Raw genomic sequence first — 17,566 nt, forward strand, 5'->3', positions numbered from 1 at the left:
ACTCAAGTTGAAAGGCTGGTGTGAAACAGAAAGAATAGTGCAGAGGATCAGAAGTACCTAGGGTTGAACTAACTGCCTATAGGTGTAGAAAGAACAGTTACAAAGAGTACACCAAAGGCTAAAGTCCACATTTGTACCTCTGCTAAGTTCAACAGTAAATTTAACTCAAGTTACCAACAGTTACTAGTTACCAAAGGGCTCAAAATGTGTGAGTTACTCTGCTTTAAATCACCAACACTGTGTCTTTGGGCACACGTAAAAGAAAAAAGCAGCATAGTAACTTTAAGAGGAAATACAGGAGTGACCCTGTACTGTTTCTAGGTTCTAAGATGCTAACTATAGATCAGGCAGATATAAAATTTAGAAAACAAACTAGACTTTGGGTGAGTGGTATACAGGAGGCAAATGAAACAATACAAGTGGATTGTGATAGTCCCTCGTTTGGAAGAATGGAACTACTATTTGGAATCCTGGAACACCCAATTAATGAAAACACTTCACTTACTAATGCTTTTAAATTAATATCAATGGGGACGCAAGGCAAGTTTTCTACTGCCTACCTAAAAGCTACAGTAAATCTATAGGAGACGAAAAAAAAAAATCTTTGGTTTGTCCATGGCTTTCTTTTGGAATTGTTTGCTACAACTTTAACTCTTCATTATAAACGATGCATTCCCTTCCCTAGGGAAGGAGTGTGTGTAAGTACACCAGATTCCCGTTGTAGGACTGGGAGCTTTGATTTTTGCCACGGGAAGGTTTCCAAAACAATCCCCCTCCTCTATGGCAGCCGTAGACTTTGATTCCTGCTATTTCTCCTCCTCTCCGCTAGTTCAGAGAAAAGAAAGAAAAATAAATCGCCCCCTCACATATCCAGCCTTCCTTAAAACAGTAATCTTTAAATAAATAAATAAAAATATAGACGGTGGCAGGAGCCCTGAGTAAGATCAGGTCGCCCCAGCGCTCCACGATCTCCCCACACCTCGCCCACCCCAGGAGGGGAGAGGGGGCTGCACAAATGCACAGACCCGAAACCCTGGGTCCTCTAGGCTCGCCCTCCCCAGGGTCTGAGGCTTCTGTCTAGAAGTGAGCCGGGCAGGGGAGCACCTCTGCCCGCGGAGGTGGAGCAGAGCGGCAAACTGTGCGCTCCGGGCCGGTGCCGGGCAAGAGGCTCAGGGACGCGGGAGCGCGTCGGTCAGTTGCTCCGGCCGGGAGGCGCCTGCAGCCGGGGCTGCGAGCCGGGCGATTCCCGGGCAGCGGGAGGGGAGGACCCGGCGGAGCGGCCACTTACCTGGTCATGTTGGCTCCCGCGCCGCCACCAGCACTTTCCTCCGGCGCCCTCGCGCCCCGCCACGGCCGCGCAGCCTGCGCCTGCCCGCGCCGCCGCCTCCGGGCGGCCAATTTAATCCCGCGGAGCGGCGGCCGTCGCCGCCGGAGCCCCCCTGCACGTCGCCGCCGCCCAGCCCGCGAGCGGCCAGCGCAGTCCAGCGCGAGGAAGTGCAGGAGAGTCAGCGAGGGAGTCCGGAACCCCGAGATCCAGCATCCGAGGGCGCGCGCCCCCGCCTCCCTTGGGCTGCCGGGCGCCGCCGCCGCTTCCCGGGCGTCCTCGGCCCTCAGAGCCCGCGGCCGGGCGGCGCGTCCTCCGCCCGCGCCTCCAGCTCGCCCCGCGCCCGCTGCTCGGGCCGCCGCCGCCGCTGGGTGTCTCCTCTCCGCCTCCGCCTCCTCCGCCGCCGCCTCCCGCGCTGCCTCCTCCTCCTCCCGCTCGCGCCCCGCGATGCTCCGCCGCTCGCGGCTGGGGGGTCCGGGCCGCGTCTCCGCGCCTCCCTCCGCCTCTCTCGCTTCCTCCTTCCTGCTGCTGCCTCTTTTAAAGCAGATTCTTTGGCCACAAATAGCAACTCGACTGCCCCCCTCGGCGCCTCCCTCCCCTTCTTCGCTTCTTCCCCCCAAAAGTGAAGCGCACGCGAGGTAACCAGAAACTGAGGCCCGCGGGGGAAGAGGCGCGGCGGGGAGAGGGGGACTTGGCGACGCCCAGAGGGGCGCCCCGGGGACCGGAGTGAGTGAGGGCCCGGAGGTGGGACGGGCAGCCCCTCGGAGCCCTCGGACCTGGCGTGAGCCTGGCGGCTGTGGTGGCAAACCGGGCGGTTTGGTGGGAAATTAAATGAGAAAGCTCAGAAAAGTAATCGGAAAGGCTTCGCTCTTTGTTTCCTCGTCTGGGTGATTTCTAAAATCTCATCCCCTGCTGGGGATCCCGCGGACCCACTGCGCCCCAGCGCCGGGGTTGGTGTGTGCGCCTCGCGGGCGCGCGTGTCAGTGTGGGTGCGTCCGGGCGCGGGGCGCGGGGAGAGCCAGGCCAGCTGCTCCAGCTCGCGTATCCCGGAATCTGGATCACTGACCCCCTGAGAAGGCCAGAGGGCTGGACGAAGGAGGGAAAGGAAGGAGAGCTGAGCGAAGGAGGTTCCACACACACAAGCACACATGCACACAGGCACACTCACACCCTCAGAGGAGGGGGCGAGGTGACGTCACTCCCCAGCATCCATCCACCCGACCAGAAAAGACCCTGGCTCCCAGATTCACCCATCTCCTGAGAGAGGCACCCTGGCGCTTGTGCTCTGCGACCAGGGCCGGTGCACAAGAGAAAAATAAATAATTAAATGCTGGGCGCACCTTCTTTAAACAATGATAATAATATAGGAAGCGCACGGATGACACCCAGTTTGTGTCCGCCCCAGTTCACCTTGGCAGCCTCATTGGAGAATGTATGCAGGATCTACTTTGGAGGGAGATGAAGAAGGGAAGTATGAAATCCAAATCTTACTGTAACAACTCTAGCTTTGCTTTCATGGTGTTTTGCTTTTATGATGTTGGAAATGCCAGGTTCTTCAGTTTTTCTGAAGGACAGTATAACAGGGGAACCCAGTTGTTGGCTTACACAGTCATTGTGCACAGAATCCAAGAGTAGCTAAGGTGCTGGGTGTGCTTTACCAACTAAGAGATCTCCTGAGGAGCTCCAGCTTATGGGAGAGCAGCTGGAAGCCACCACTGGCAATTGACTCATCCAGTTCATTAGAAACTTGGTCAGAAAGGTTAAATAAACAAAAGCCATGCTTCCAGCCACCTCCATTGTTCATTCTGTGTTCAGGCCAGCATATGCAAAACAGAATTCCTGCAGACTCTGAGCAGTCTTCCCAAGACCAAAGGTAAGAAGAACCCCCTTAGATTCAAACTAATGCTTTGGCTTAAGTCACCCATTTATTTCCACCATCTGGAGGCTGTATTCCTGAAAAGCCCTGAAGGCTTGGCCTGTAAGCCTTCCCCACTCCAATCCCCCATCCCCACCCCTGTGCCCATGTGCTACAAAAAGAAGGCAGAGTTTAAGAGAGAGTGTCCTTAAGTGAAATTTAGTTTTTAAAACGTTGGGAGTGAGGCAGGGCATCCTGGCAGGATTCTCTTCCCTTTGCCTCATGAATTAGCCTCCTAGTGAAAGTCAGGAAGAAATCCATTCTTGCTCAAATCTCCAATTCGAGTTTACCCTATAGTCTTTCAGATGACAAGAGCTGAAAGGCTGAGCCAGTTCCAGGGACACCTGCTCTCTGTGCCCTCAGGATAGACCTAGAAGTCTGACTCACCCAAATATAGGCTACAAGTTGACTTTCTAAGCACTGCATCCTCCCTCACAAAACTGGTGATCCTGTATTCTTCATCCAAAGCTGGATATTAAAGGAACAAATGTTTGAAAACTCTGGTGCTTTTCTGCTGAGATCTTTGGTATAGAAACACATATCTCTGTCTTTGAAACTGACCTCATTTAAGATGAACCTGGCAGGAAAGCCTGTCTGCTCTCTGGGACCATAGTATTGGAAATACCGTCTTACCTCACATGTAGTAAGGTAGACTAAACGGAGAAACCAGCGATGATTACGAAGATGAGCGATACGAATGAAATGAAATAATCAAGCTAGAAACTGAACAGACAGAGGACAGTACAAGTAAATGTAAGTTGTAAGCCCCTTCCCAACACCATAAGTTCCTAGATATTCTTATCCTTACAACAACCTGACAAAGAAAGAGGGATTTAGGAGAGCGACAAGAGAGCCTGAGCTATTATAAAATAAAAGAGACAAAATTATTCAGGATGATGCTGCTAAGGAAAGCAAGATAAAGCAAACAGAGCAGCCAAACCCTGTACATCTGAGAAATGAAAGAAAGCCTGCAGCTAAATACCCTGGATGAATACATTCGCAGCACAAAGAACACCCAAATGCTGCAGCATCTCCTATAACCTGGAGACTGAGGTACCGTCAGGAAACTTTAAGTCAAGAACATGAAAGGTGAGCTAAGCACCTGCTGAAATTACCTCATTGATATAGGTAAAGAAACTGAGTCCTTGAACAGAACTTCGCCCAACTCTTCAATAGCAGAAGTAGACATCATGACCTGGTTTCTCTTGCCCCACCAACGCTTACTCTTCACCTTCAAGTTCTAAATCAAAGAAGCTTTGTGTCCAACTTATCAGTGAACAATAAATATAGAATACTTTAAAAGCTATAACTACTTAGATGAAGGAAAATGAAGCGATAGAACTAGACATTTTCTTAGTTCCCTTCCAGCTCTTAACAGTCTGTGATGAATAGCTCACAGGAGCTTTGCTATAGCGCAACCCCCTCTAGTGCATAATTCAGCATACGATGAGTGTGAGAATGTTTTGGACCCCATCCAAGGGAGTTAGTTCCTAGAAGTACTGGGAAGATTTTATTCTCATTTATCATGAAGCATCCTAAAAGAAGACTAAAAATAATCATGGTGGCAACAATAGTAATCAGTTGTTACTTGCATTGTGTACTAGACATCATCCTAAGCCTATTATCCTATCCCACTGTTTTTCAGAAAAGTACATCAAGGCCTCTTTTGGACTGTGAATCTTGTGGGTCGTGAACAATTTTTTCAATGAAAGAAAAGAAATAAATGTGTTGACAGTGTAGCTTGTGTTTAAAGGAGAAAAAAACTGCCGTCTTAACAACTCACAACAGCCTTGCTAGTTAGGTATTTTTAACCATCTTGAATACTGGAAAAATGAGTGTAGAGGGAAAATATAATTTGCCCAAGCTAAATAGGTAGAAGGTGCTCAAGGTAGACTTTTGAACTTAGATTTGTTTGAACACAAATTTTGTGTCTTTACTTCTATATTTATGATAAATTCTAAGTGTAAATATGGAATAAATTGTTAATTACATTTTGTCTGTGTGGAGAACAGTGGTTTTTCCTAAATTCAGCTACAAAGCAGTGACACCGCATAGATCCAGAGATTCTGAGGAGAGTGAGGAGTTTCAAAGTCACTGAAACAGACCTTTTTGTGTCCTGCCAATTGTGTCTAACATACTTTATTAATTAGCTGCTGTGTTAGAATTAAAACAATAACTTGCAGTTTTAATGTTCAAATATTCACTTCTACAATTATTAAAATGTTATTTGAAAGTTTTTCAAATTTAATTCATATAGTATTTCTCACTAGCTTGTTTTTCTCAAATACAGAAATGGCATGTTAGAAAGATAAAAGAAACATGATAGTCTCTAAATTAAACAGGTTTTTCTTTAGAGTCACAAGATATACACACATAATCAGCAACACTGTAATTTCCACCCAAATTGTGAAAAAGAAAGACAACAATTCAGGTGCCATGTTAATATTTTTATTCCTGTGACCTGTGCATTATACCTCTCCTTTACATATTTTGGTATATTACTCCCATTTGTCAGATTTAAAAGCTCTCGCTCAGATCCAGGAGAGGATTGAGAAAAAAGTTTAATTCTGATCTTTCTGATTCCACTATCCCAAAGCTCTTGACAAATAGGTGTGATTCCAGTAGACAAGGAGATGGTAAAGGTGAGACCTGCTACATACTATGCTCACTTCTGCAGCATGTGCACTAAAACTGAGACGTGACACCAAATGCTTTTCTGCATATGAAAGAAATCAACTTTCTTTTTCTCTAGGGCAGCATTTCTTTGGTTAGGCAGCACTGTGCCCTTTAAGAAAATAAATCCACATCTTTCTGTAAAGCAAGGTCCTCTTTCCCTGACTGCTCAGTTTGGCTGCCGCATTCCACCCTCACCTGCTCTGTGCAGAGGACGTTATTGGTAGGATGCTACTTTCCATTGGCTCTGCTACTGGAGATTACAGCATGCGACTGTGACAAATGGATATTCCCATTAAATTCTTTAGTAGAGTGGGGCATTCCATTAACCACTGGCACTGTCCCAACCCAAGTGAAACATTGGGTCATATTTTTCTTATGAGCAAGAAGTGAAGGAGGAAAACAAAGGATATACTTTAATTACCTTTCCAATTTTTTTGTGTTGCATGCATTATGATAGCCGTATATTACAATTATTTATAATTAATATATGACAAGCTGTCAGCTAAAATTTAACAGGTGATTTGTCAAGACGCCCTATGAAGGAATGCATTAAACAGTGCCTTTTGGTGTTTCCTAACAACAAAACTGTGTCTTGGTTTTGTTTTTTAAATCTATGCAGTTCGAGCATGAAGAGACTATATATGCAGCATCGTTTCAAAGTATAACTATCGCTAACAAATAGGTATGTTGTGTTTCATGCAAGGCAAAAATATGTCTTTGCCAATTTAAATTTTAAATGGTGACCTTGTAACTGAGGAAGCCTATTGCCTGATGTTTGCTTTAACCCTCCATGATTTTTAATACATTTCTAAACTGATGTCTTCAAGAGGAAGACAACGCTGAATGGAGACGAAAGTGACTGCAGTTACTTACATTCTATTTAGGCTTTGTTTCTTTTGTTAGAGAATTTGAAATGAGGGAATATTTTGAAATGCAGTAAATGATTAAGAAGTCACCAGAAAGCTAGTAATTAATCACTGAATGGAGGAAAATTCTACAGAGACCAAAAACTGATGAAGCCTGTTCCATTTTGCTGACTGGTACAAGAATGGTGCACACAATAGAAATGATTCATAGATAGTTCCTGTGAGGGGAAACAAGAATCTTTGAAAGAAGGAAAATCTGAGCTTTGGGATCGGTAGAATGTCAAACTCATAGGACAGAACCTGAAAATGCAATTTAATTTTATGCCACCATTTTTTTATTGGCTCTATGGCCAACCACAGTTTGCTCTGCTTAAGAGAATAATGCAAAAGTAAAGCAGCATTTGTTTAAAATTTCAATTGTACAAGCCTGACTCTTATCTTCAAGACCTGGACATGCTGCATGCTTTAATGACTGGCAGTCAACCACTAGAGAGGGTGCTGAATCTCCTTAATGAAAGAATGTGCTTCAAAATTCAATGGATACGAAGAGAGGAGAAAAAAAAAAAAAAAAAAAAAAAAAAAAACAAGAACAAAACCCAAAGCACAGCAGTTTTTCAAGCCTAATAAGGCTTACATGTCTAGCAACCAAGTTCAGGTTTCACTTTTTAGCAAGAAAGCACAGATACAGATACGGAGCTGTGAACTTAAAGAGTCCATCAGGATTTCAGGAAATGATTTTCAGACATTTAGAAGGGAAATAGCACAAGTTAATTTTTACATACTATCAAGAACTGTATCCCTATGGAGTTTGGGGATTATAGACGACCAGTGACAAACCAGTTGCTGTATCATGGACCATCGTGTCAGTTAACAGATCTCCCCTCATTCCCCCTAGGCAGCACTGTCCCTAATACGGGAGCAGTTAACAAAATAGTGAACACAGCAAAGACTATTTTCCTGTCACTTTTTAAGCTTTTGCTCTAACTTTGTCTTATACATATGTGTTTGTCTTATGCTTCAGTTATGTAATTTCTACTTGGTATAAATGCATAGTTTAATGCCTTTTCAGCTGCTCAAGAGCACAATTCATGTCTGATTGAAACCCAAAACTCCTGTGATAGTGTTTTAAACACTGTAAGTACTTCATAAATATTTGAGAAAAGTAAAAGAGGGAACAGGTTGAAATAAAAGAGAAAAAGGAGTGAATTGGGTACCAGAGAAATATCACTTTCTTTATAAAGCTTCATGCAGTCCATTAAATAGAATAATTTACCATGCCTTTATGCTCTTATTCTTTTTTCTTTTTATTTCCAACTTCACTAGATTTTTATTGCGTATATGTGCACCCTATCAAACTGTGAGCATCTTCACAGTTTTTAGATTACCATCAACACTTAGACTATAAGTAGATCTCAAAACATGTATGCTCAATGAATCAATACATGGATGTACCCCAGAAACTGCTTAGTGTCATTGTACGAGTGCCTCTTGCTGCTTCTGTGCCGAAAGGTACGATGTATCTACAGTTTGGTCAGAGTTAAGACTTGTCAGTCACAACAAATTTCAAAATTCCACAAAGAGAGAATCTGAACAGGATTGTATGGATTCTATTCTGAAGATTCCTTGATGAGAGTATTTACAAAATTTCATGTTCTAAAAGAGGTCAAAATAATTGATCAGTTCAGTGGCGGAAAATTTTTCATACTCGTAACTGGTACTGAAGGTTTTATTTTTAATTCAGTGTGCTTTCTTTTTCTGCCCACTACTGCTTGTGAACATTATTTCCTATTGATCCTGTATTACTAGAGGCATCCTGATTTTTCAAACTCATGGGCCACATCTCCAGAATCACTAGAAACACCAAGCTGGAGAGATTTTAATATTTTAGTATATATGCTGCTGAACTGAGCATAAGGAGAGATTTTAAAAAACAAACAAAAACTATTCCTTCCTACATGAAGGATTCCTTCAAACATGTTATTCAAGTCAGGGCTTGTTTTATACGTGTAGAAGCACCATTTTGGCTCAACTGTTTTTTATGTTCTGTTTTCAACAGCATGTTTGGTCTCTACCACCGAAAACTTATTTTTCCCCCTGTAAATGTCTCTACTGTTTTCTGGACTACTACAGTAATAACCTTTTTTATAATCTTTTTCTCACAATGTTTTCCTGGTTGGTCCCAATCCATTTACTTCTATACTGTCCAAGTAACTTTAATAAGTTATGGAATTCCCATGTGCAAGAAAACTTAGTGGTTCATAATTAAGTACGTAGCTCATAACTCATCAGAAATGTCCTACCAGGATTCAAGACCACAAGTGGAATCTGCTATAGTCCATTCTTCCTTTCTAACTTTCATCCCCTTAGTACCAGGTTCCTAAATCCTGGTATTATCTAAAGACAAAGGTACACTTTTCTTAATCAGTCAGACAGTTCTCCTACCTGTTGACTATCCACAGTCTTTAAAGGATCTCTCACTGAATATTTTTTATCCCACCCAGATTTGAATAACATTTCCTTTAAAACATGATTCTTTGAGCCTTTCTTATGCTAAATAAACATTTTACTGAAGTTGGTTAAAAGATCATAGAAAAAACCTCCAAGACCTGTTCAGTGCCTAGCTGTGTTGGTATTGATCCATTAATTTGGATGGTAAAATGCTACAAATAGAAGGATGTGCTGGATGGAATTGGTGGGAATTTATGCAAACTTTTATGGAATCAAATTGTGTGAGGCTTTCTTCAATCACAATTTGAAAGTTCTTGTTCTGTATTCAGGAAGAGAATAGTGTCCAAGTTAAGACCAAAATAAAGAGCAACATAAATGGCAACTTTTAATAATATATTTCTTTTTTTTTTATTCTAACTCAGCTTTGTTTATTATGCATTCAAGGAGATAAACTGATCTGGGCAAGTGCTGGACCTCAAGAAACAGAAAAGCAATCCAGTCAGGCATTGTTTTTGCTTTCTCCTTGAAGAAACGCTAGGCACCTGACATCTCAAAGCATCCTCATTGCAGGATGCTTAGCATTCACATTGCTAAATTTGTCCCTCACTTAGAGGGAACTCCTGCCTGGTGAGTTCCAAACTCTAATAAATTATCCTGCCAACTCCCCTGTCCATATATGTTTCCAGATTGACAGACTGAACAGTCTTGGTGAGAATGATTGCATCTCAAATCTTGTGTATCCCTTGCACATCTGTAAAATATCCTATCTTGATACTACATGATACAGCTTTGTGCAAATTGAGTTCTGTAGTCAAATACTTTCTATGAAATTAATTAATTTCTATAGGAAACAAGCACATCCAATTTTCCACATTGTATATATTCTATCAGATTGTCTCCAGGAAGCATTCTTACATTCATAAAATCACACATCCAAATATTTGGACTGTCAGACCCCTGGAATCTCGTGGTTCATAACTCTGGTGTACATTACACAATCTGTAAAATACCTTTAAAATGTATGCTTGGGACCTACTAGTACTAGCTGAATTGGATTCTCTGAGAAAGCAGCTCTAGTATCTATACTTTTAAAAGCTCATAAGTGAATCAAATGTTTAACTAAGGTAGTATAATCTTGCTTCACAACTCTAGGAAGCAGAATTTGAAAATCACTAAAGTTTTTCTTTTTTCCAAATGTAGGATTCTTTGTGGAAATGCTTTCATTTCATAAGTGAAAAAGAAATAACCTCTAACCGAATTCCATTTTTAAGCAGTTGTAACCATAAATGAAATGCACACTGAATTTTGTATACTCCTGTGATGCTTTCAAGTGTTTGTTTTTCCTTAGGATTCTCATATGTCCAAACCCTAGCACACATTCATCAGACCTCTGTGTGAGAGTGTGTGAACTATGCACTATCAAGTCATGCTAGAATTAGTGTTGTGAGCAAGACACCCATATTAAGGGGCATGCTTTTATCTAACTACAATATGAACACCTCCTTATGATTTTTCATTCACAATATTCAATAGAAAGAAGTCATGCCATCAGAACAGGCTGAATTCCAGCTCTTCTCCAAATAAGTCTGTAATGGAAATAAGGAGAGAGAGATACGGGGAGAGAGAGAGAGAGAGAGAGAGAGAGAGAGAGAGAGAGAGAGAGAGAGGCAGAGAGAGAGAGATGCAGAGAGAGAGAGAGAGAGAGAGAGAGAGAGAGAGAGAGAACAGAGAGAGAGAAGAGAGAGGAGGTGGAAGAGGAGGAGGAGGAGGTGGACAAGCAGGAAGAGGAGTAGGAAGGGAAAAAGATCAAAATCCTTTCCTTAAAAGCAAACTGGAACTAGTCTTGATACTTGCATGTTATTTTCAGCATTAAACCAGCAATAACTAAACTACTATTTTCTGCTTTTTCCTAAAAAAATTCATTTTCTTGAGAATTAAATATTCTCAGTTGAACTCTTAATAGAAAATATTAATATGCATCTGGAATGGTCTTCTATCTCTAAAATTCCTAGCAGTGCCAAACAAATATGAAGAACATTATTTACACTTTACATGTTAAACATTAATGTGTATGGAGTACTTCTGAGAAAGAATTAACAAATCCATCTCTTTTAATGCTCCTAATAATTTTGTGGGCAATCAAACAACCATTTCACAGATGAACCAAGACTTTGCCCCAGAATTTTGGAACCAGAAATTCAGAGCTAGTTTCTAAGAGTCAGAATTTTTGGCAAGCTGTTCAGGTAATTCTGAAAGCCACTATGATAACTCAATTCAAATTCATCGATTTGTCTTATTGTTCTTAGAAAAATAACCCAGTGTCGCTAACTGAGCAGATTATGACCTTTGCTAGAGGCTAGTTGCCTTTGTCTAGGATTTGCCAGTTCCTTTGAATTATACTCTCCAAAAAGTCACAGGTAGTGTTAGTTTACCTAATCTATAAGTTTTTAAAGTTCTGTTCTGTGCAGCTGGTTTAGTCTAACTGCTCTGAAGAAAGCTTCTAGCTGCTAGCACAGGCTGGGAAGAGGCTTGAATCCTGCATACCAACCTTCTGGCCATAACTAAGGTCCTAAGGGCCTGCGGAGAGCATAGGTCTCCTTCAGCCCGCAGCTGTAATTACATGACATTTACTGGACATTGAAATAAACCCTTCTAGATTCTGCTGAGACATTTCAGTGAGTTTCAGCGCTCTATTCTGAATGCTTCTGGTTCTAGTGGTTACATTTAGAGAGAGGACTAGCTATCAACTATTTGGGGTGATATGTGTCTTTACATTCAAATTAAAAGATAAACTCTTAGCCCCCCCCGTTATATTAGAACATCATAGCATAATAGCCACCTTAGCAATAATATTTAATGTATAATAGCATAAAAAGCAACAACAAAGGGACTCCTAAACAAAACTTCTTGGAATAAAACCACACATTTCAAGGGAGGAGACTGTTATTTTTACCTCATAATTATACCTACTTCACACAGACACAGAAAGAAGAAGATTATGATTTTATGTCTGGACTGAAACACACTTGACTGGCACTGAGTATGCAAGGGAGGAAAAAACCCATAGGACAAAAGGAAAAGAAAGTGTGTGTCAACAACCCTAATCTTCCCGATTCTCAGATTTATCCAAATTCTTTTGGTTTGCCACACCAACCATAGTAATGCCCTTGTGAGTAACAATCCCCTGGCTCTTCTGGTTACCCATTTCTGGGAAATTTGTCTATCAAAAGAAGTGAAGTTCCAAGGAGTTTGGCATTTTTTCCTGCGGGTAATAGAAGGCAAATAAGGTTTAGAAGGCACACACATGAACACGCATGCTCTTAGGGAGCTTAGCACCCCAGGATGTGTTGGCCTTTTTGGTTTTGAAAGAGGCCGCGTAGGAAGAGGGAAACAACCCGGTCAGTAGGACTTCACTTTCTGTCCTTACAGTGCTTCAAAAGGCAAAGCATACTGGGAAAAGGACATAAGGCACTTTTCCACATCTTTATACAGTCGAAAGGATAGACAAACTTTATCCCTCTTTTTTCCTGCTATGTAGACAAAGCGGGCATCCTTTTAGAGACCACCAAATGCTCCTTCGTTCCGTTGTTTTGTCTTAAACTCTTTAAACTGTCAGATAAGTACACATGCTGCTAGGTTCGTAATTAAAGTGTTGGCAATGCCTGTTCCCTTGCTTTCAATTTCATTTGTACAAATGTTCCCATCACTCTCTTTAAAAGCCTCGGGCACATGTTCAAAACATACAACCCAAACAAATAAACTGTATGAACTAAGGCAAAGCCACCAACAACTGAAGCATCTTTACTTTTTGGGAAGGCCACCCTGAAAAAGCTATTGAACTGCAATATATTCCCAGAATCAAAGTTCACAGAACTAAAAATGGGTTTGCTTTGTCTTGTTTATTTTGTTTGTGTGATGCTGGAGAATGAACCCAGGGTCTCACACACAATAGATAAGCCCTCTACCACCCAGCTACCTACCAGAAAAGTTGAAATTTTCATGTTAGTATTTTATCACTAGAGAAAGGTAGGACATCCACATAAATCACAGAATCAGCTTCTTAAGATTCAATGAAATAAATTTTGACTTGAATAATGTCCTTAGAAAATAGAATATTTACCAAGGCATGGAGTCCCTATGGAGAACTTTAGGGTAGAGTTAGAATTCAGCAGAATTTATTGCTCACAAGCGCTGAGGAAGTTTATATTTAGAGCTAAGTTCTTGATCGTATCACTGATTAACTTTTCATGGCCTTTGAATATAAGTTTGACAGCAGACTTCCTGTCTGTCACTCACCCTAAAGCTGACATGATCACAGCAGTGGGAGCTGTTATCATAAAAGGCCATGATAAATTTTACCAATGGGAAGGACTCCGATGTATGGAGAAATTTTATGACAAATTGATTTCCCCTTGATATAGGAAAAAAAGGAAAAGCACAACGGAATTCAAACTTTGGTGTGAAATTTCCCCAATCTAGTGTAGGAGGAATTGTGCCAATCCACTTTAAGGAGCAGTCAGGAAATGGGCCACTTAACTTAGCCAGACTGTGATTCAGGCTAGCATCATTGTACCGAGGCCCCACAGGGCAAAAATGTGTCTTCTGCAACATGGCAGCCTGTGGGGACCAGCAGTGATGCCACTGCTCAACAGCAAGGGCCAAAAGCTCTGGCTTCCACTTTCCTGACACAACAACCTGCTCCAAGATCTCCATAAAGTCAGCTCATCGCTCCAACAAATACTGAAAAGTTTATAGCAAGTGGTACCACCTGTGCTCATGACCTAGCCAAGTCCACATAATTTTCTCTCCCGGGTCCCCTAAAGATGGCAAAGGGTGAAGAGCTGATGGTAAGGATGTGACAAGCAAAAAGGTTCCAACACAGAGCCTGCAGGGCAAATGGATCATCCTTGTCTGTGCTGGCAGCGGGGGCCGGAAAGTCTGTCTTTCTTACTTGCAAGCAACTGTGTGTGATATGATCTCCCATCTCCTATCAAAAAAGTTCTGTCTTCAGGAAAACAAAGACCTCTCTGCTCAGTGTCCCTCTCTCACATGATTGCGTCTTCTTGTTAACAATGTTATATTATTACAACCTTTGTAAAGTTGGGGACAAGGAGTTTGTATTAAAAACACAGTGAAGAAAACAGTTTGTTTGTACAAGCTAGTATTTTGACCATAATTATACTTTTACCCATCTTCTTGATGAATAAGGAAATTTTGAGCCAGGTAATCTGCACAAAGCATTGTAGAAATGGGAGAAAATGACACATCTCCCAGGGTGTGACCTACTTTATGGGAATCTTGTTGATATAACGTTCTGTTCTGTTATCTCTTACTTTCAGAAAAGTCTATCATTCTTTTTTTTTTTTTCATCTTTAATTTTAATGAAAACCATGAAGGGACAGTCCCAATTTTTCAGAAAGAACAAATTTTTCAGTACAGGAGGCAGAATTTGCCAGTACAATGAGAAACCAGCCAAGTTGCTTTGGAGGAGCAAAGCAAGTACATTTCAATAAGGACCCAAACAATCCTTGGCAACCAATTAGAAAAACAAGTCGTTGTTGCATTAAGGAAACTCTCAAATATGAGTGCTGTCAGTGGAAAATAGAGTTACTCATCAACTGAAAATGTTTACTTGAAGTGAGAATTATTTTATGGAAACCACAGTGAGTTCTGGAATACTTACAATCTGTTCAAATTGGTCACTGTGTGTGATGTAACTGTAGCAACATGCCCAGAGACTTCTCATCTGTTTGCCTAGTGGAGCAGGTGGCGAGATTCTCCAATGAGCTGTCAGCTCCTGGAGGGCAGGGACCAGCTTATTCATCTTACATCTTGCACAGTACCCAGGTCTTCAAAGATGGCCAATAAATACAGAAGGAAGGAAACTTTATATACACAGCATTCTGACCTCTGGCATAAAATAATCCACCCGCTATCATTCCTACTGTACTGCCCTGCTTACATTTTTTTTTCCCTGAGTGATCCTTGCCAGATGTCACGTTTATAAGTGATTTAGTTTATTATTTTTTTTCCACCAAAATATAAATTCCTCAAGGGTAGGGACTGAGCAGATATGATTTCCTGCCCACCTTCCTAGAAGAGAGTATAGTATAACAGGTCAACCCTAAATGTGTTGACTTTTGAATGAGGGAATGAAAGATGGGGATGACTTGTGAATTCCAAAATGAATTCTTTCTGTCTCTTTTAATTATCTTCCTTCTTTATTTTTATCTAAATTGTATAAATGAGGCCTGAAAATTATATTCTGAGCTTCAATCACTAGTAACAAGAGGTGAGTAGTTGCTTCTAAAGAATGTAAGTAAGGTGGGAGAATAAGACCCGTCTGGTCCAGGCACACAAATGTACCACTTCCTCGAGACATGTGAGTGATCAGATGTGGAGAGATGAAAGCAAAGCAAAATCCATTTTCCTGGAGGCGATCAGCCATAGACCCTGTAGGAGCTATGGGGCTACCACTGTGAATAGTAAAACACACTTGCGCCCCATCCTGTAGATTTTGTACAGTACATGGAGTCGTTAAAGCATAACACTGGACTTATACTAAGAAGAGTCCTCATGAACTTCCAGACTTGGGGGGAAAATTCATCAATCTCCAGGCAAGGTTTAATTTTAATAAAACTTTTGAACTCAGGGTAAACTTTTAATATGACAATATAATACTTATTTTCCTTAGGTGCAGAGTTTCTAAATTGTCTCTGCATGTGAACTAATAACAGTTCACAACCAATTATGATTTTTCCACTTTACCACACCACCTAGTGGCTGATAAAACTGGAGGCCCCAGGATCAGAGACTTGCCCTGCCTTGCATGGTATTTCTACAAAATAGAAAACCTTCCACCACATTGAGTCAGATACTGTTTCTTTTCAAACCAAGATAGAGCAAGAAGTCCTCTGTTCTCTGCAGATGTTTATAAGATATGATGGCACTTAAACAACCTTGTTTTTGCAATTTATCAACCTGAGCATCACCAAGAAACCCCGAATAAATGGCAAAGTGGCTTTGACTCTGGAAAATCACAGACCTGGGGATGATCTTTCTCACTGGCCTTGCCATTTTTGTCCCTCCTCTCCACTCACACCTCCCCCAAGAATCTTGTATACTCCACCATGACCTCAGTCCTCTCACTGCTGCTAGCCAGGGAAACACTTGGCTACCTTGTCTTCCTAATAACTCTTATCTCTCCCCTAATTTATCACAGTGGAAATTGCACTTGGAATTGAGTGAACATAATCCTAGCCCTGTTAAGAGCTGTGTGTCATGGGTGAACCATTAAAACCCCCAGAGTTCTTGTGTCTTTATCTGAAAAACAGAGATATTGATATTTATTTCACAGAGTTATTGTGCATACTACATCATACCATGTACTTGTAACTGCCATGCAGAACTTGGCTCCAAAACTTGTTTGGTAAATGTTTAGGAGACAATATCTAGATATTTGCTCTGACCTACACAGGTGATTCTAGTGAAACTTTCAAAACAAAAATTTCAAATGGACGGGAAGTGGATTCTCTCATATAAGGCAAGAGAGGTATGTGGGATGGAGAATCAAATACTTAGGGTCCTGGTGTACAGTTGAACAGTCTTCAACTTGTACAACCTACATGGATACACTGAAGATAGTCACCCATTTGTGGAATGGAGATAAAAATAATTCTCTTTTAAGGTTTGAAAGTGAGAACCTGAAACAACAGAGGACCAGTCACTCATGTATTAAAGCTATCTGTGGTGAATAATATAATTGTCTGACTATTTTAGTGGTGATGAGAAAACCCTGTGGAAGTTCTAATATAATTTCAATAAATATTACTCGATTAGTAAAATGACTCAAGAACTGTTCATTCAGTTCATATTATCTCTAAGAGATTAAGGTCATGGACAACTGCATTTCAAGTATGAGGTAAGCATCTTGGTGTGTAGTTACAAGTCTGTGTAGCACAAACAGGAAGTTGATAGTTGTGACATAAGCCAGTCTTAATGTATAGATACCATGTACAAATATGTGTATTAACATATTTGATAGTAAGCTTTACCTCATTTCCTTAGTTGATGCATTTCAGGGTTTTAGAGTAAATTGGTAGAAAGCTTTAGATTTCTAGTGGGCTGAAACCTTGGTTCGGCCACTGGGGTGATTTTCTATACAAGTCTTAACCTCTCCAAACCCTGATTTTGCTGTAAAAGGAGGAAAATAGACCTATATCATATAGTTCTTATGGAACATGTGGAGAGAGAGAGACAAAGAGAGAGAGAGAGAAAGAGAGAGAGAGAGAAGAGAGATCAAACAAAAATAGACCACAGACTCTTGTACAAAGGTGA

General features: G+C 41.4%; 1 protein-coding gene across 28 annotated transcripts in view; it reads right to left on the reverse strand.

The window, feature by feature from the left end:
- Positions 1–17,566, reverse strand: part of Ptprd (protein tyrosine phosphatase receptor type D) — a 2,079,748-nt gene that overhangs the window by 505,193 nt on the left and 1,556,989 nt on the right. The window contains exon 1 of one of the 28 annotated variants that reach the window (XM_063251013.1): positions 1,289–1,426. The exons of the other annotated variants lie outside the window; for them this stretch is intronic. The gene's annotated coding sequence lies outside the window, so the exon portion shown is untranslated. Of the gene's footprint in view, positions 1–1,288; positions 1,427–17,566 lie in introns of those variants that run through there. 28 annotated transcript variants of the gene reach the window in all.

Source organism: Cavia porcellus, unplaced genomic scaffold (genome assembly GCF_034190915.1).
Source record: "Cavia porcellus strain 051 isolate PalLab524CR breed Dunkin Hartley unplaced genomic scaffold, mCavPor4.1 scaffold_1, whole genome shotgun sequence".
NCBI classification, from domain to species: Eukaryota; Metazoa; Chordata; class Mammalia; order Rodentia; family Caviidae; genus Cavia; species Cavia porcellus.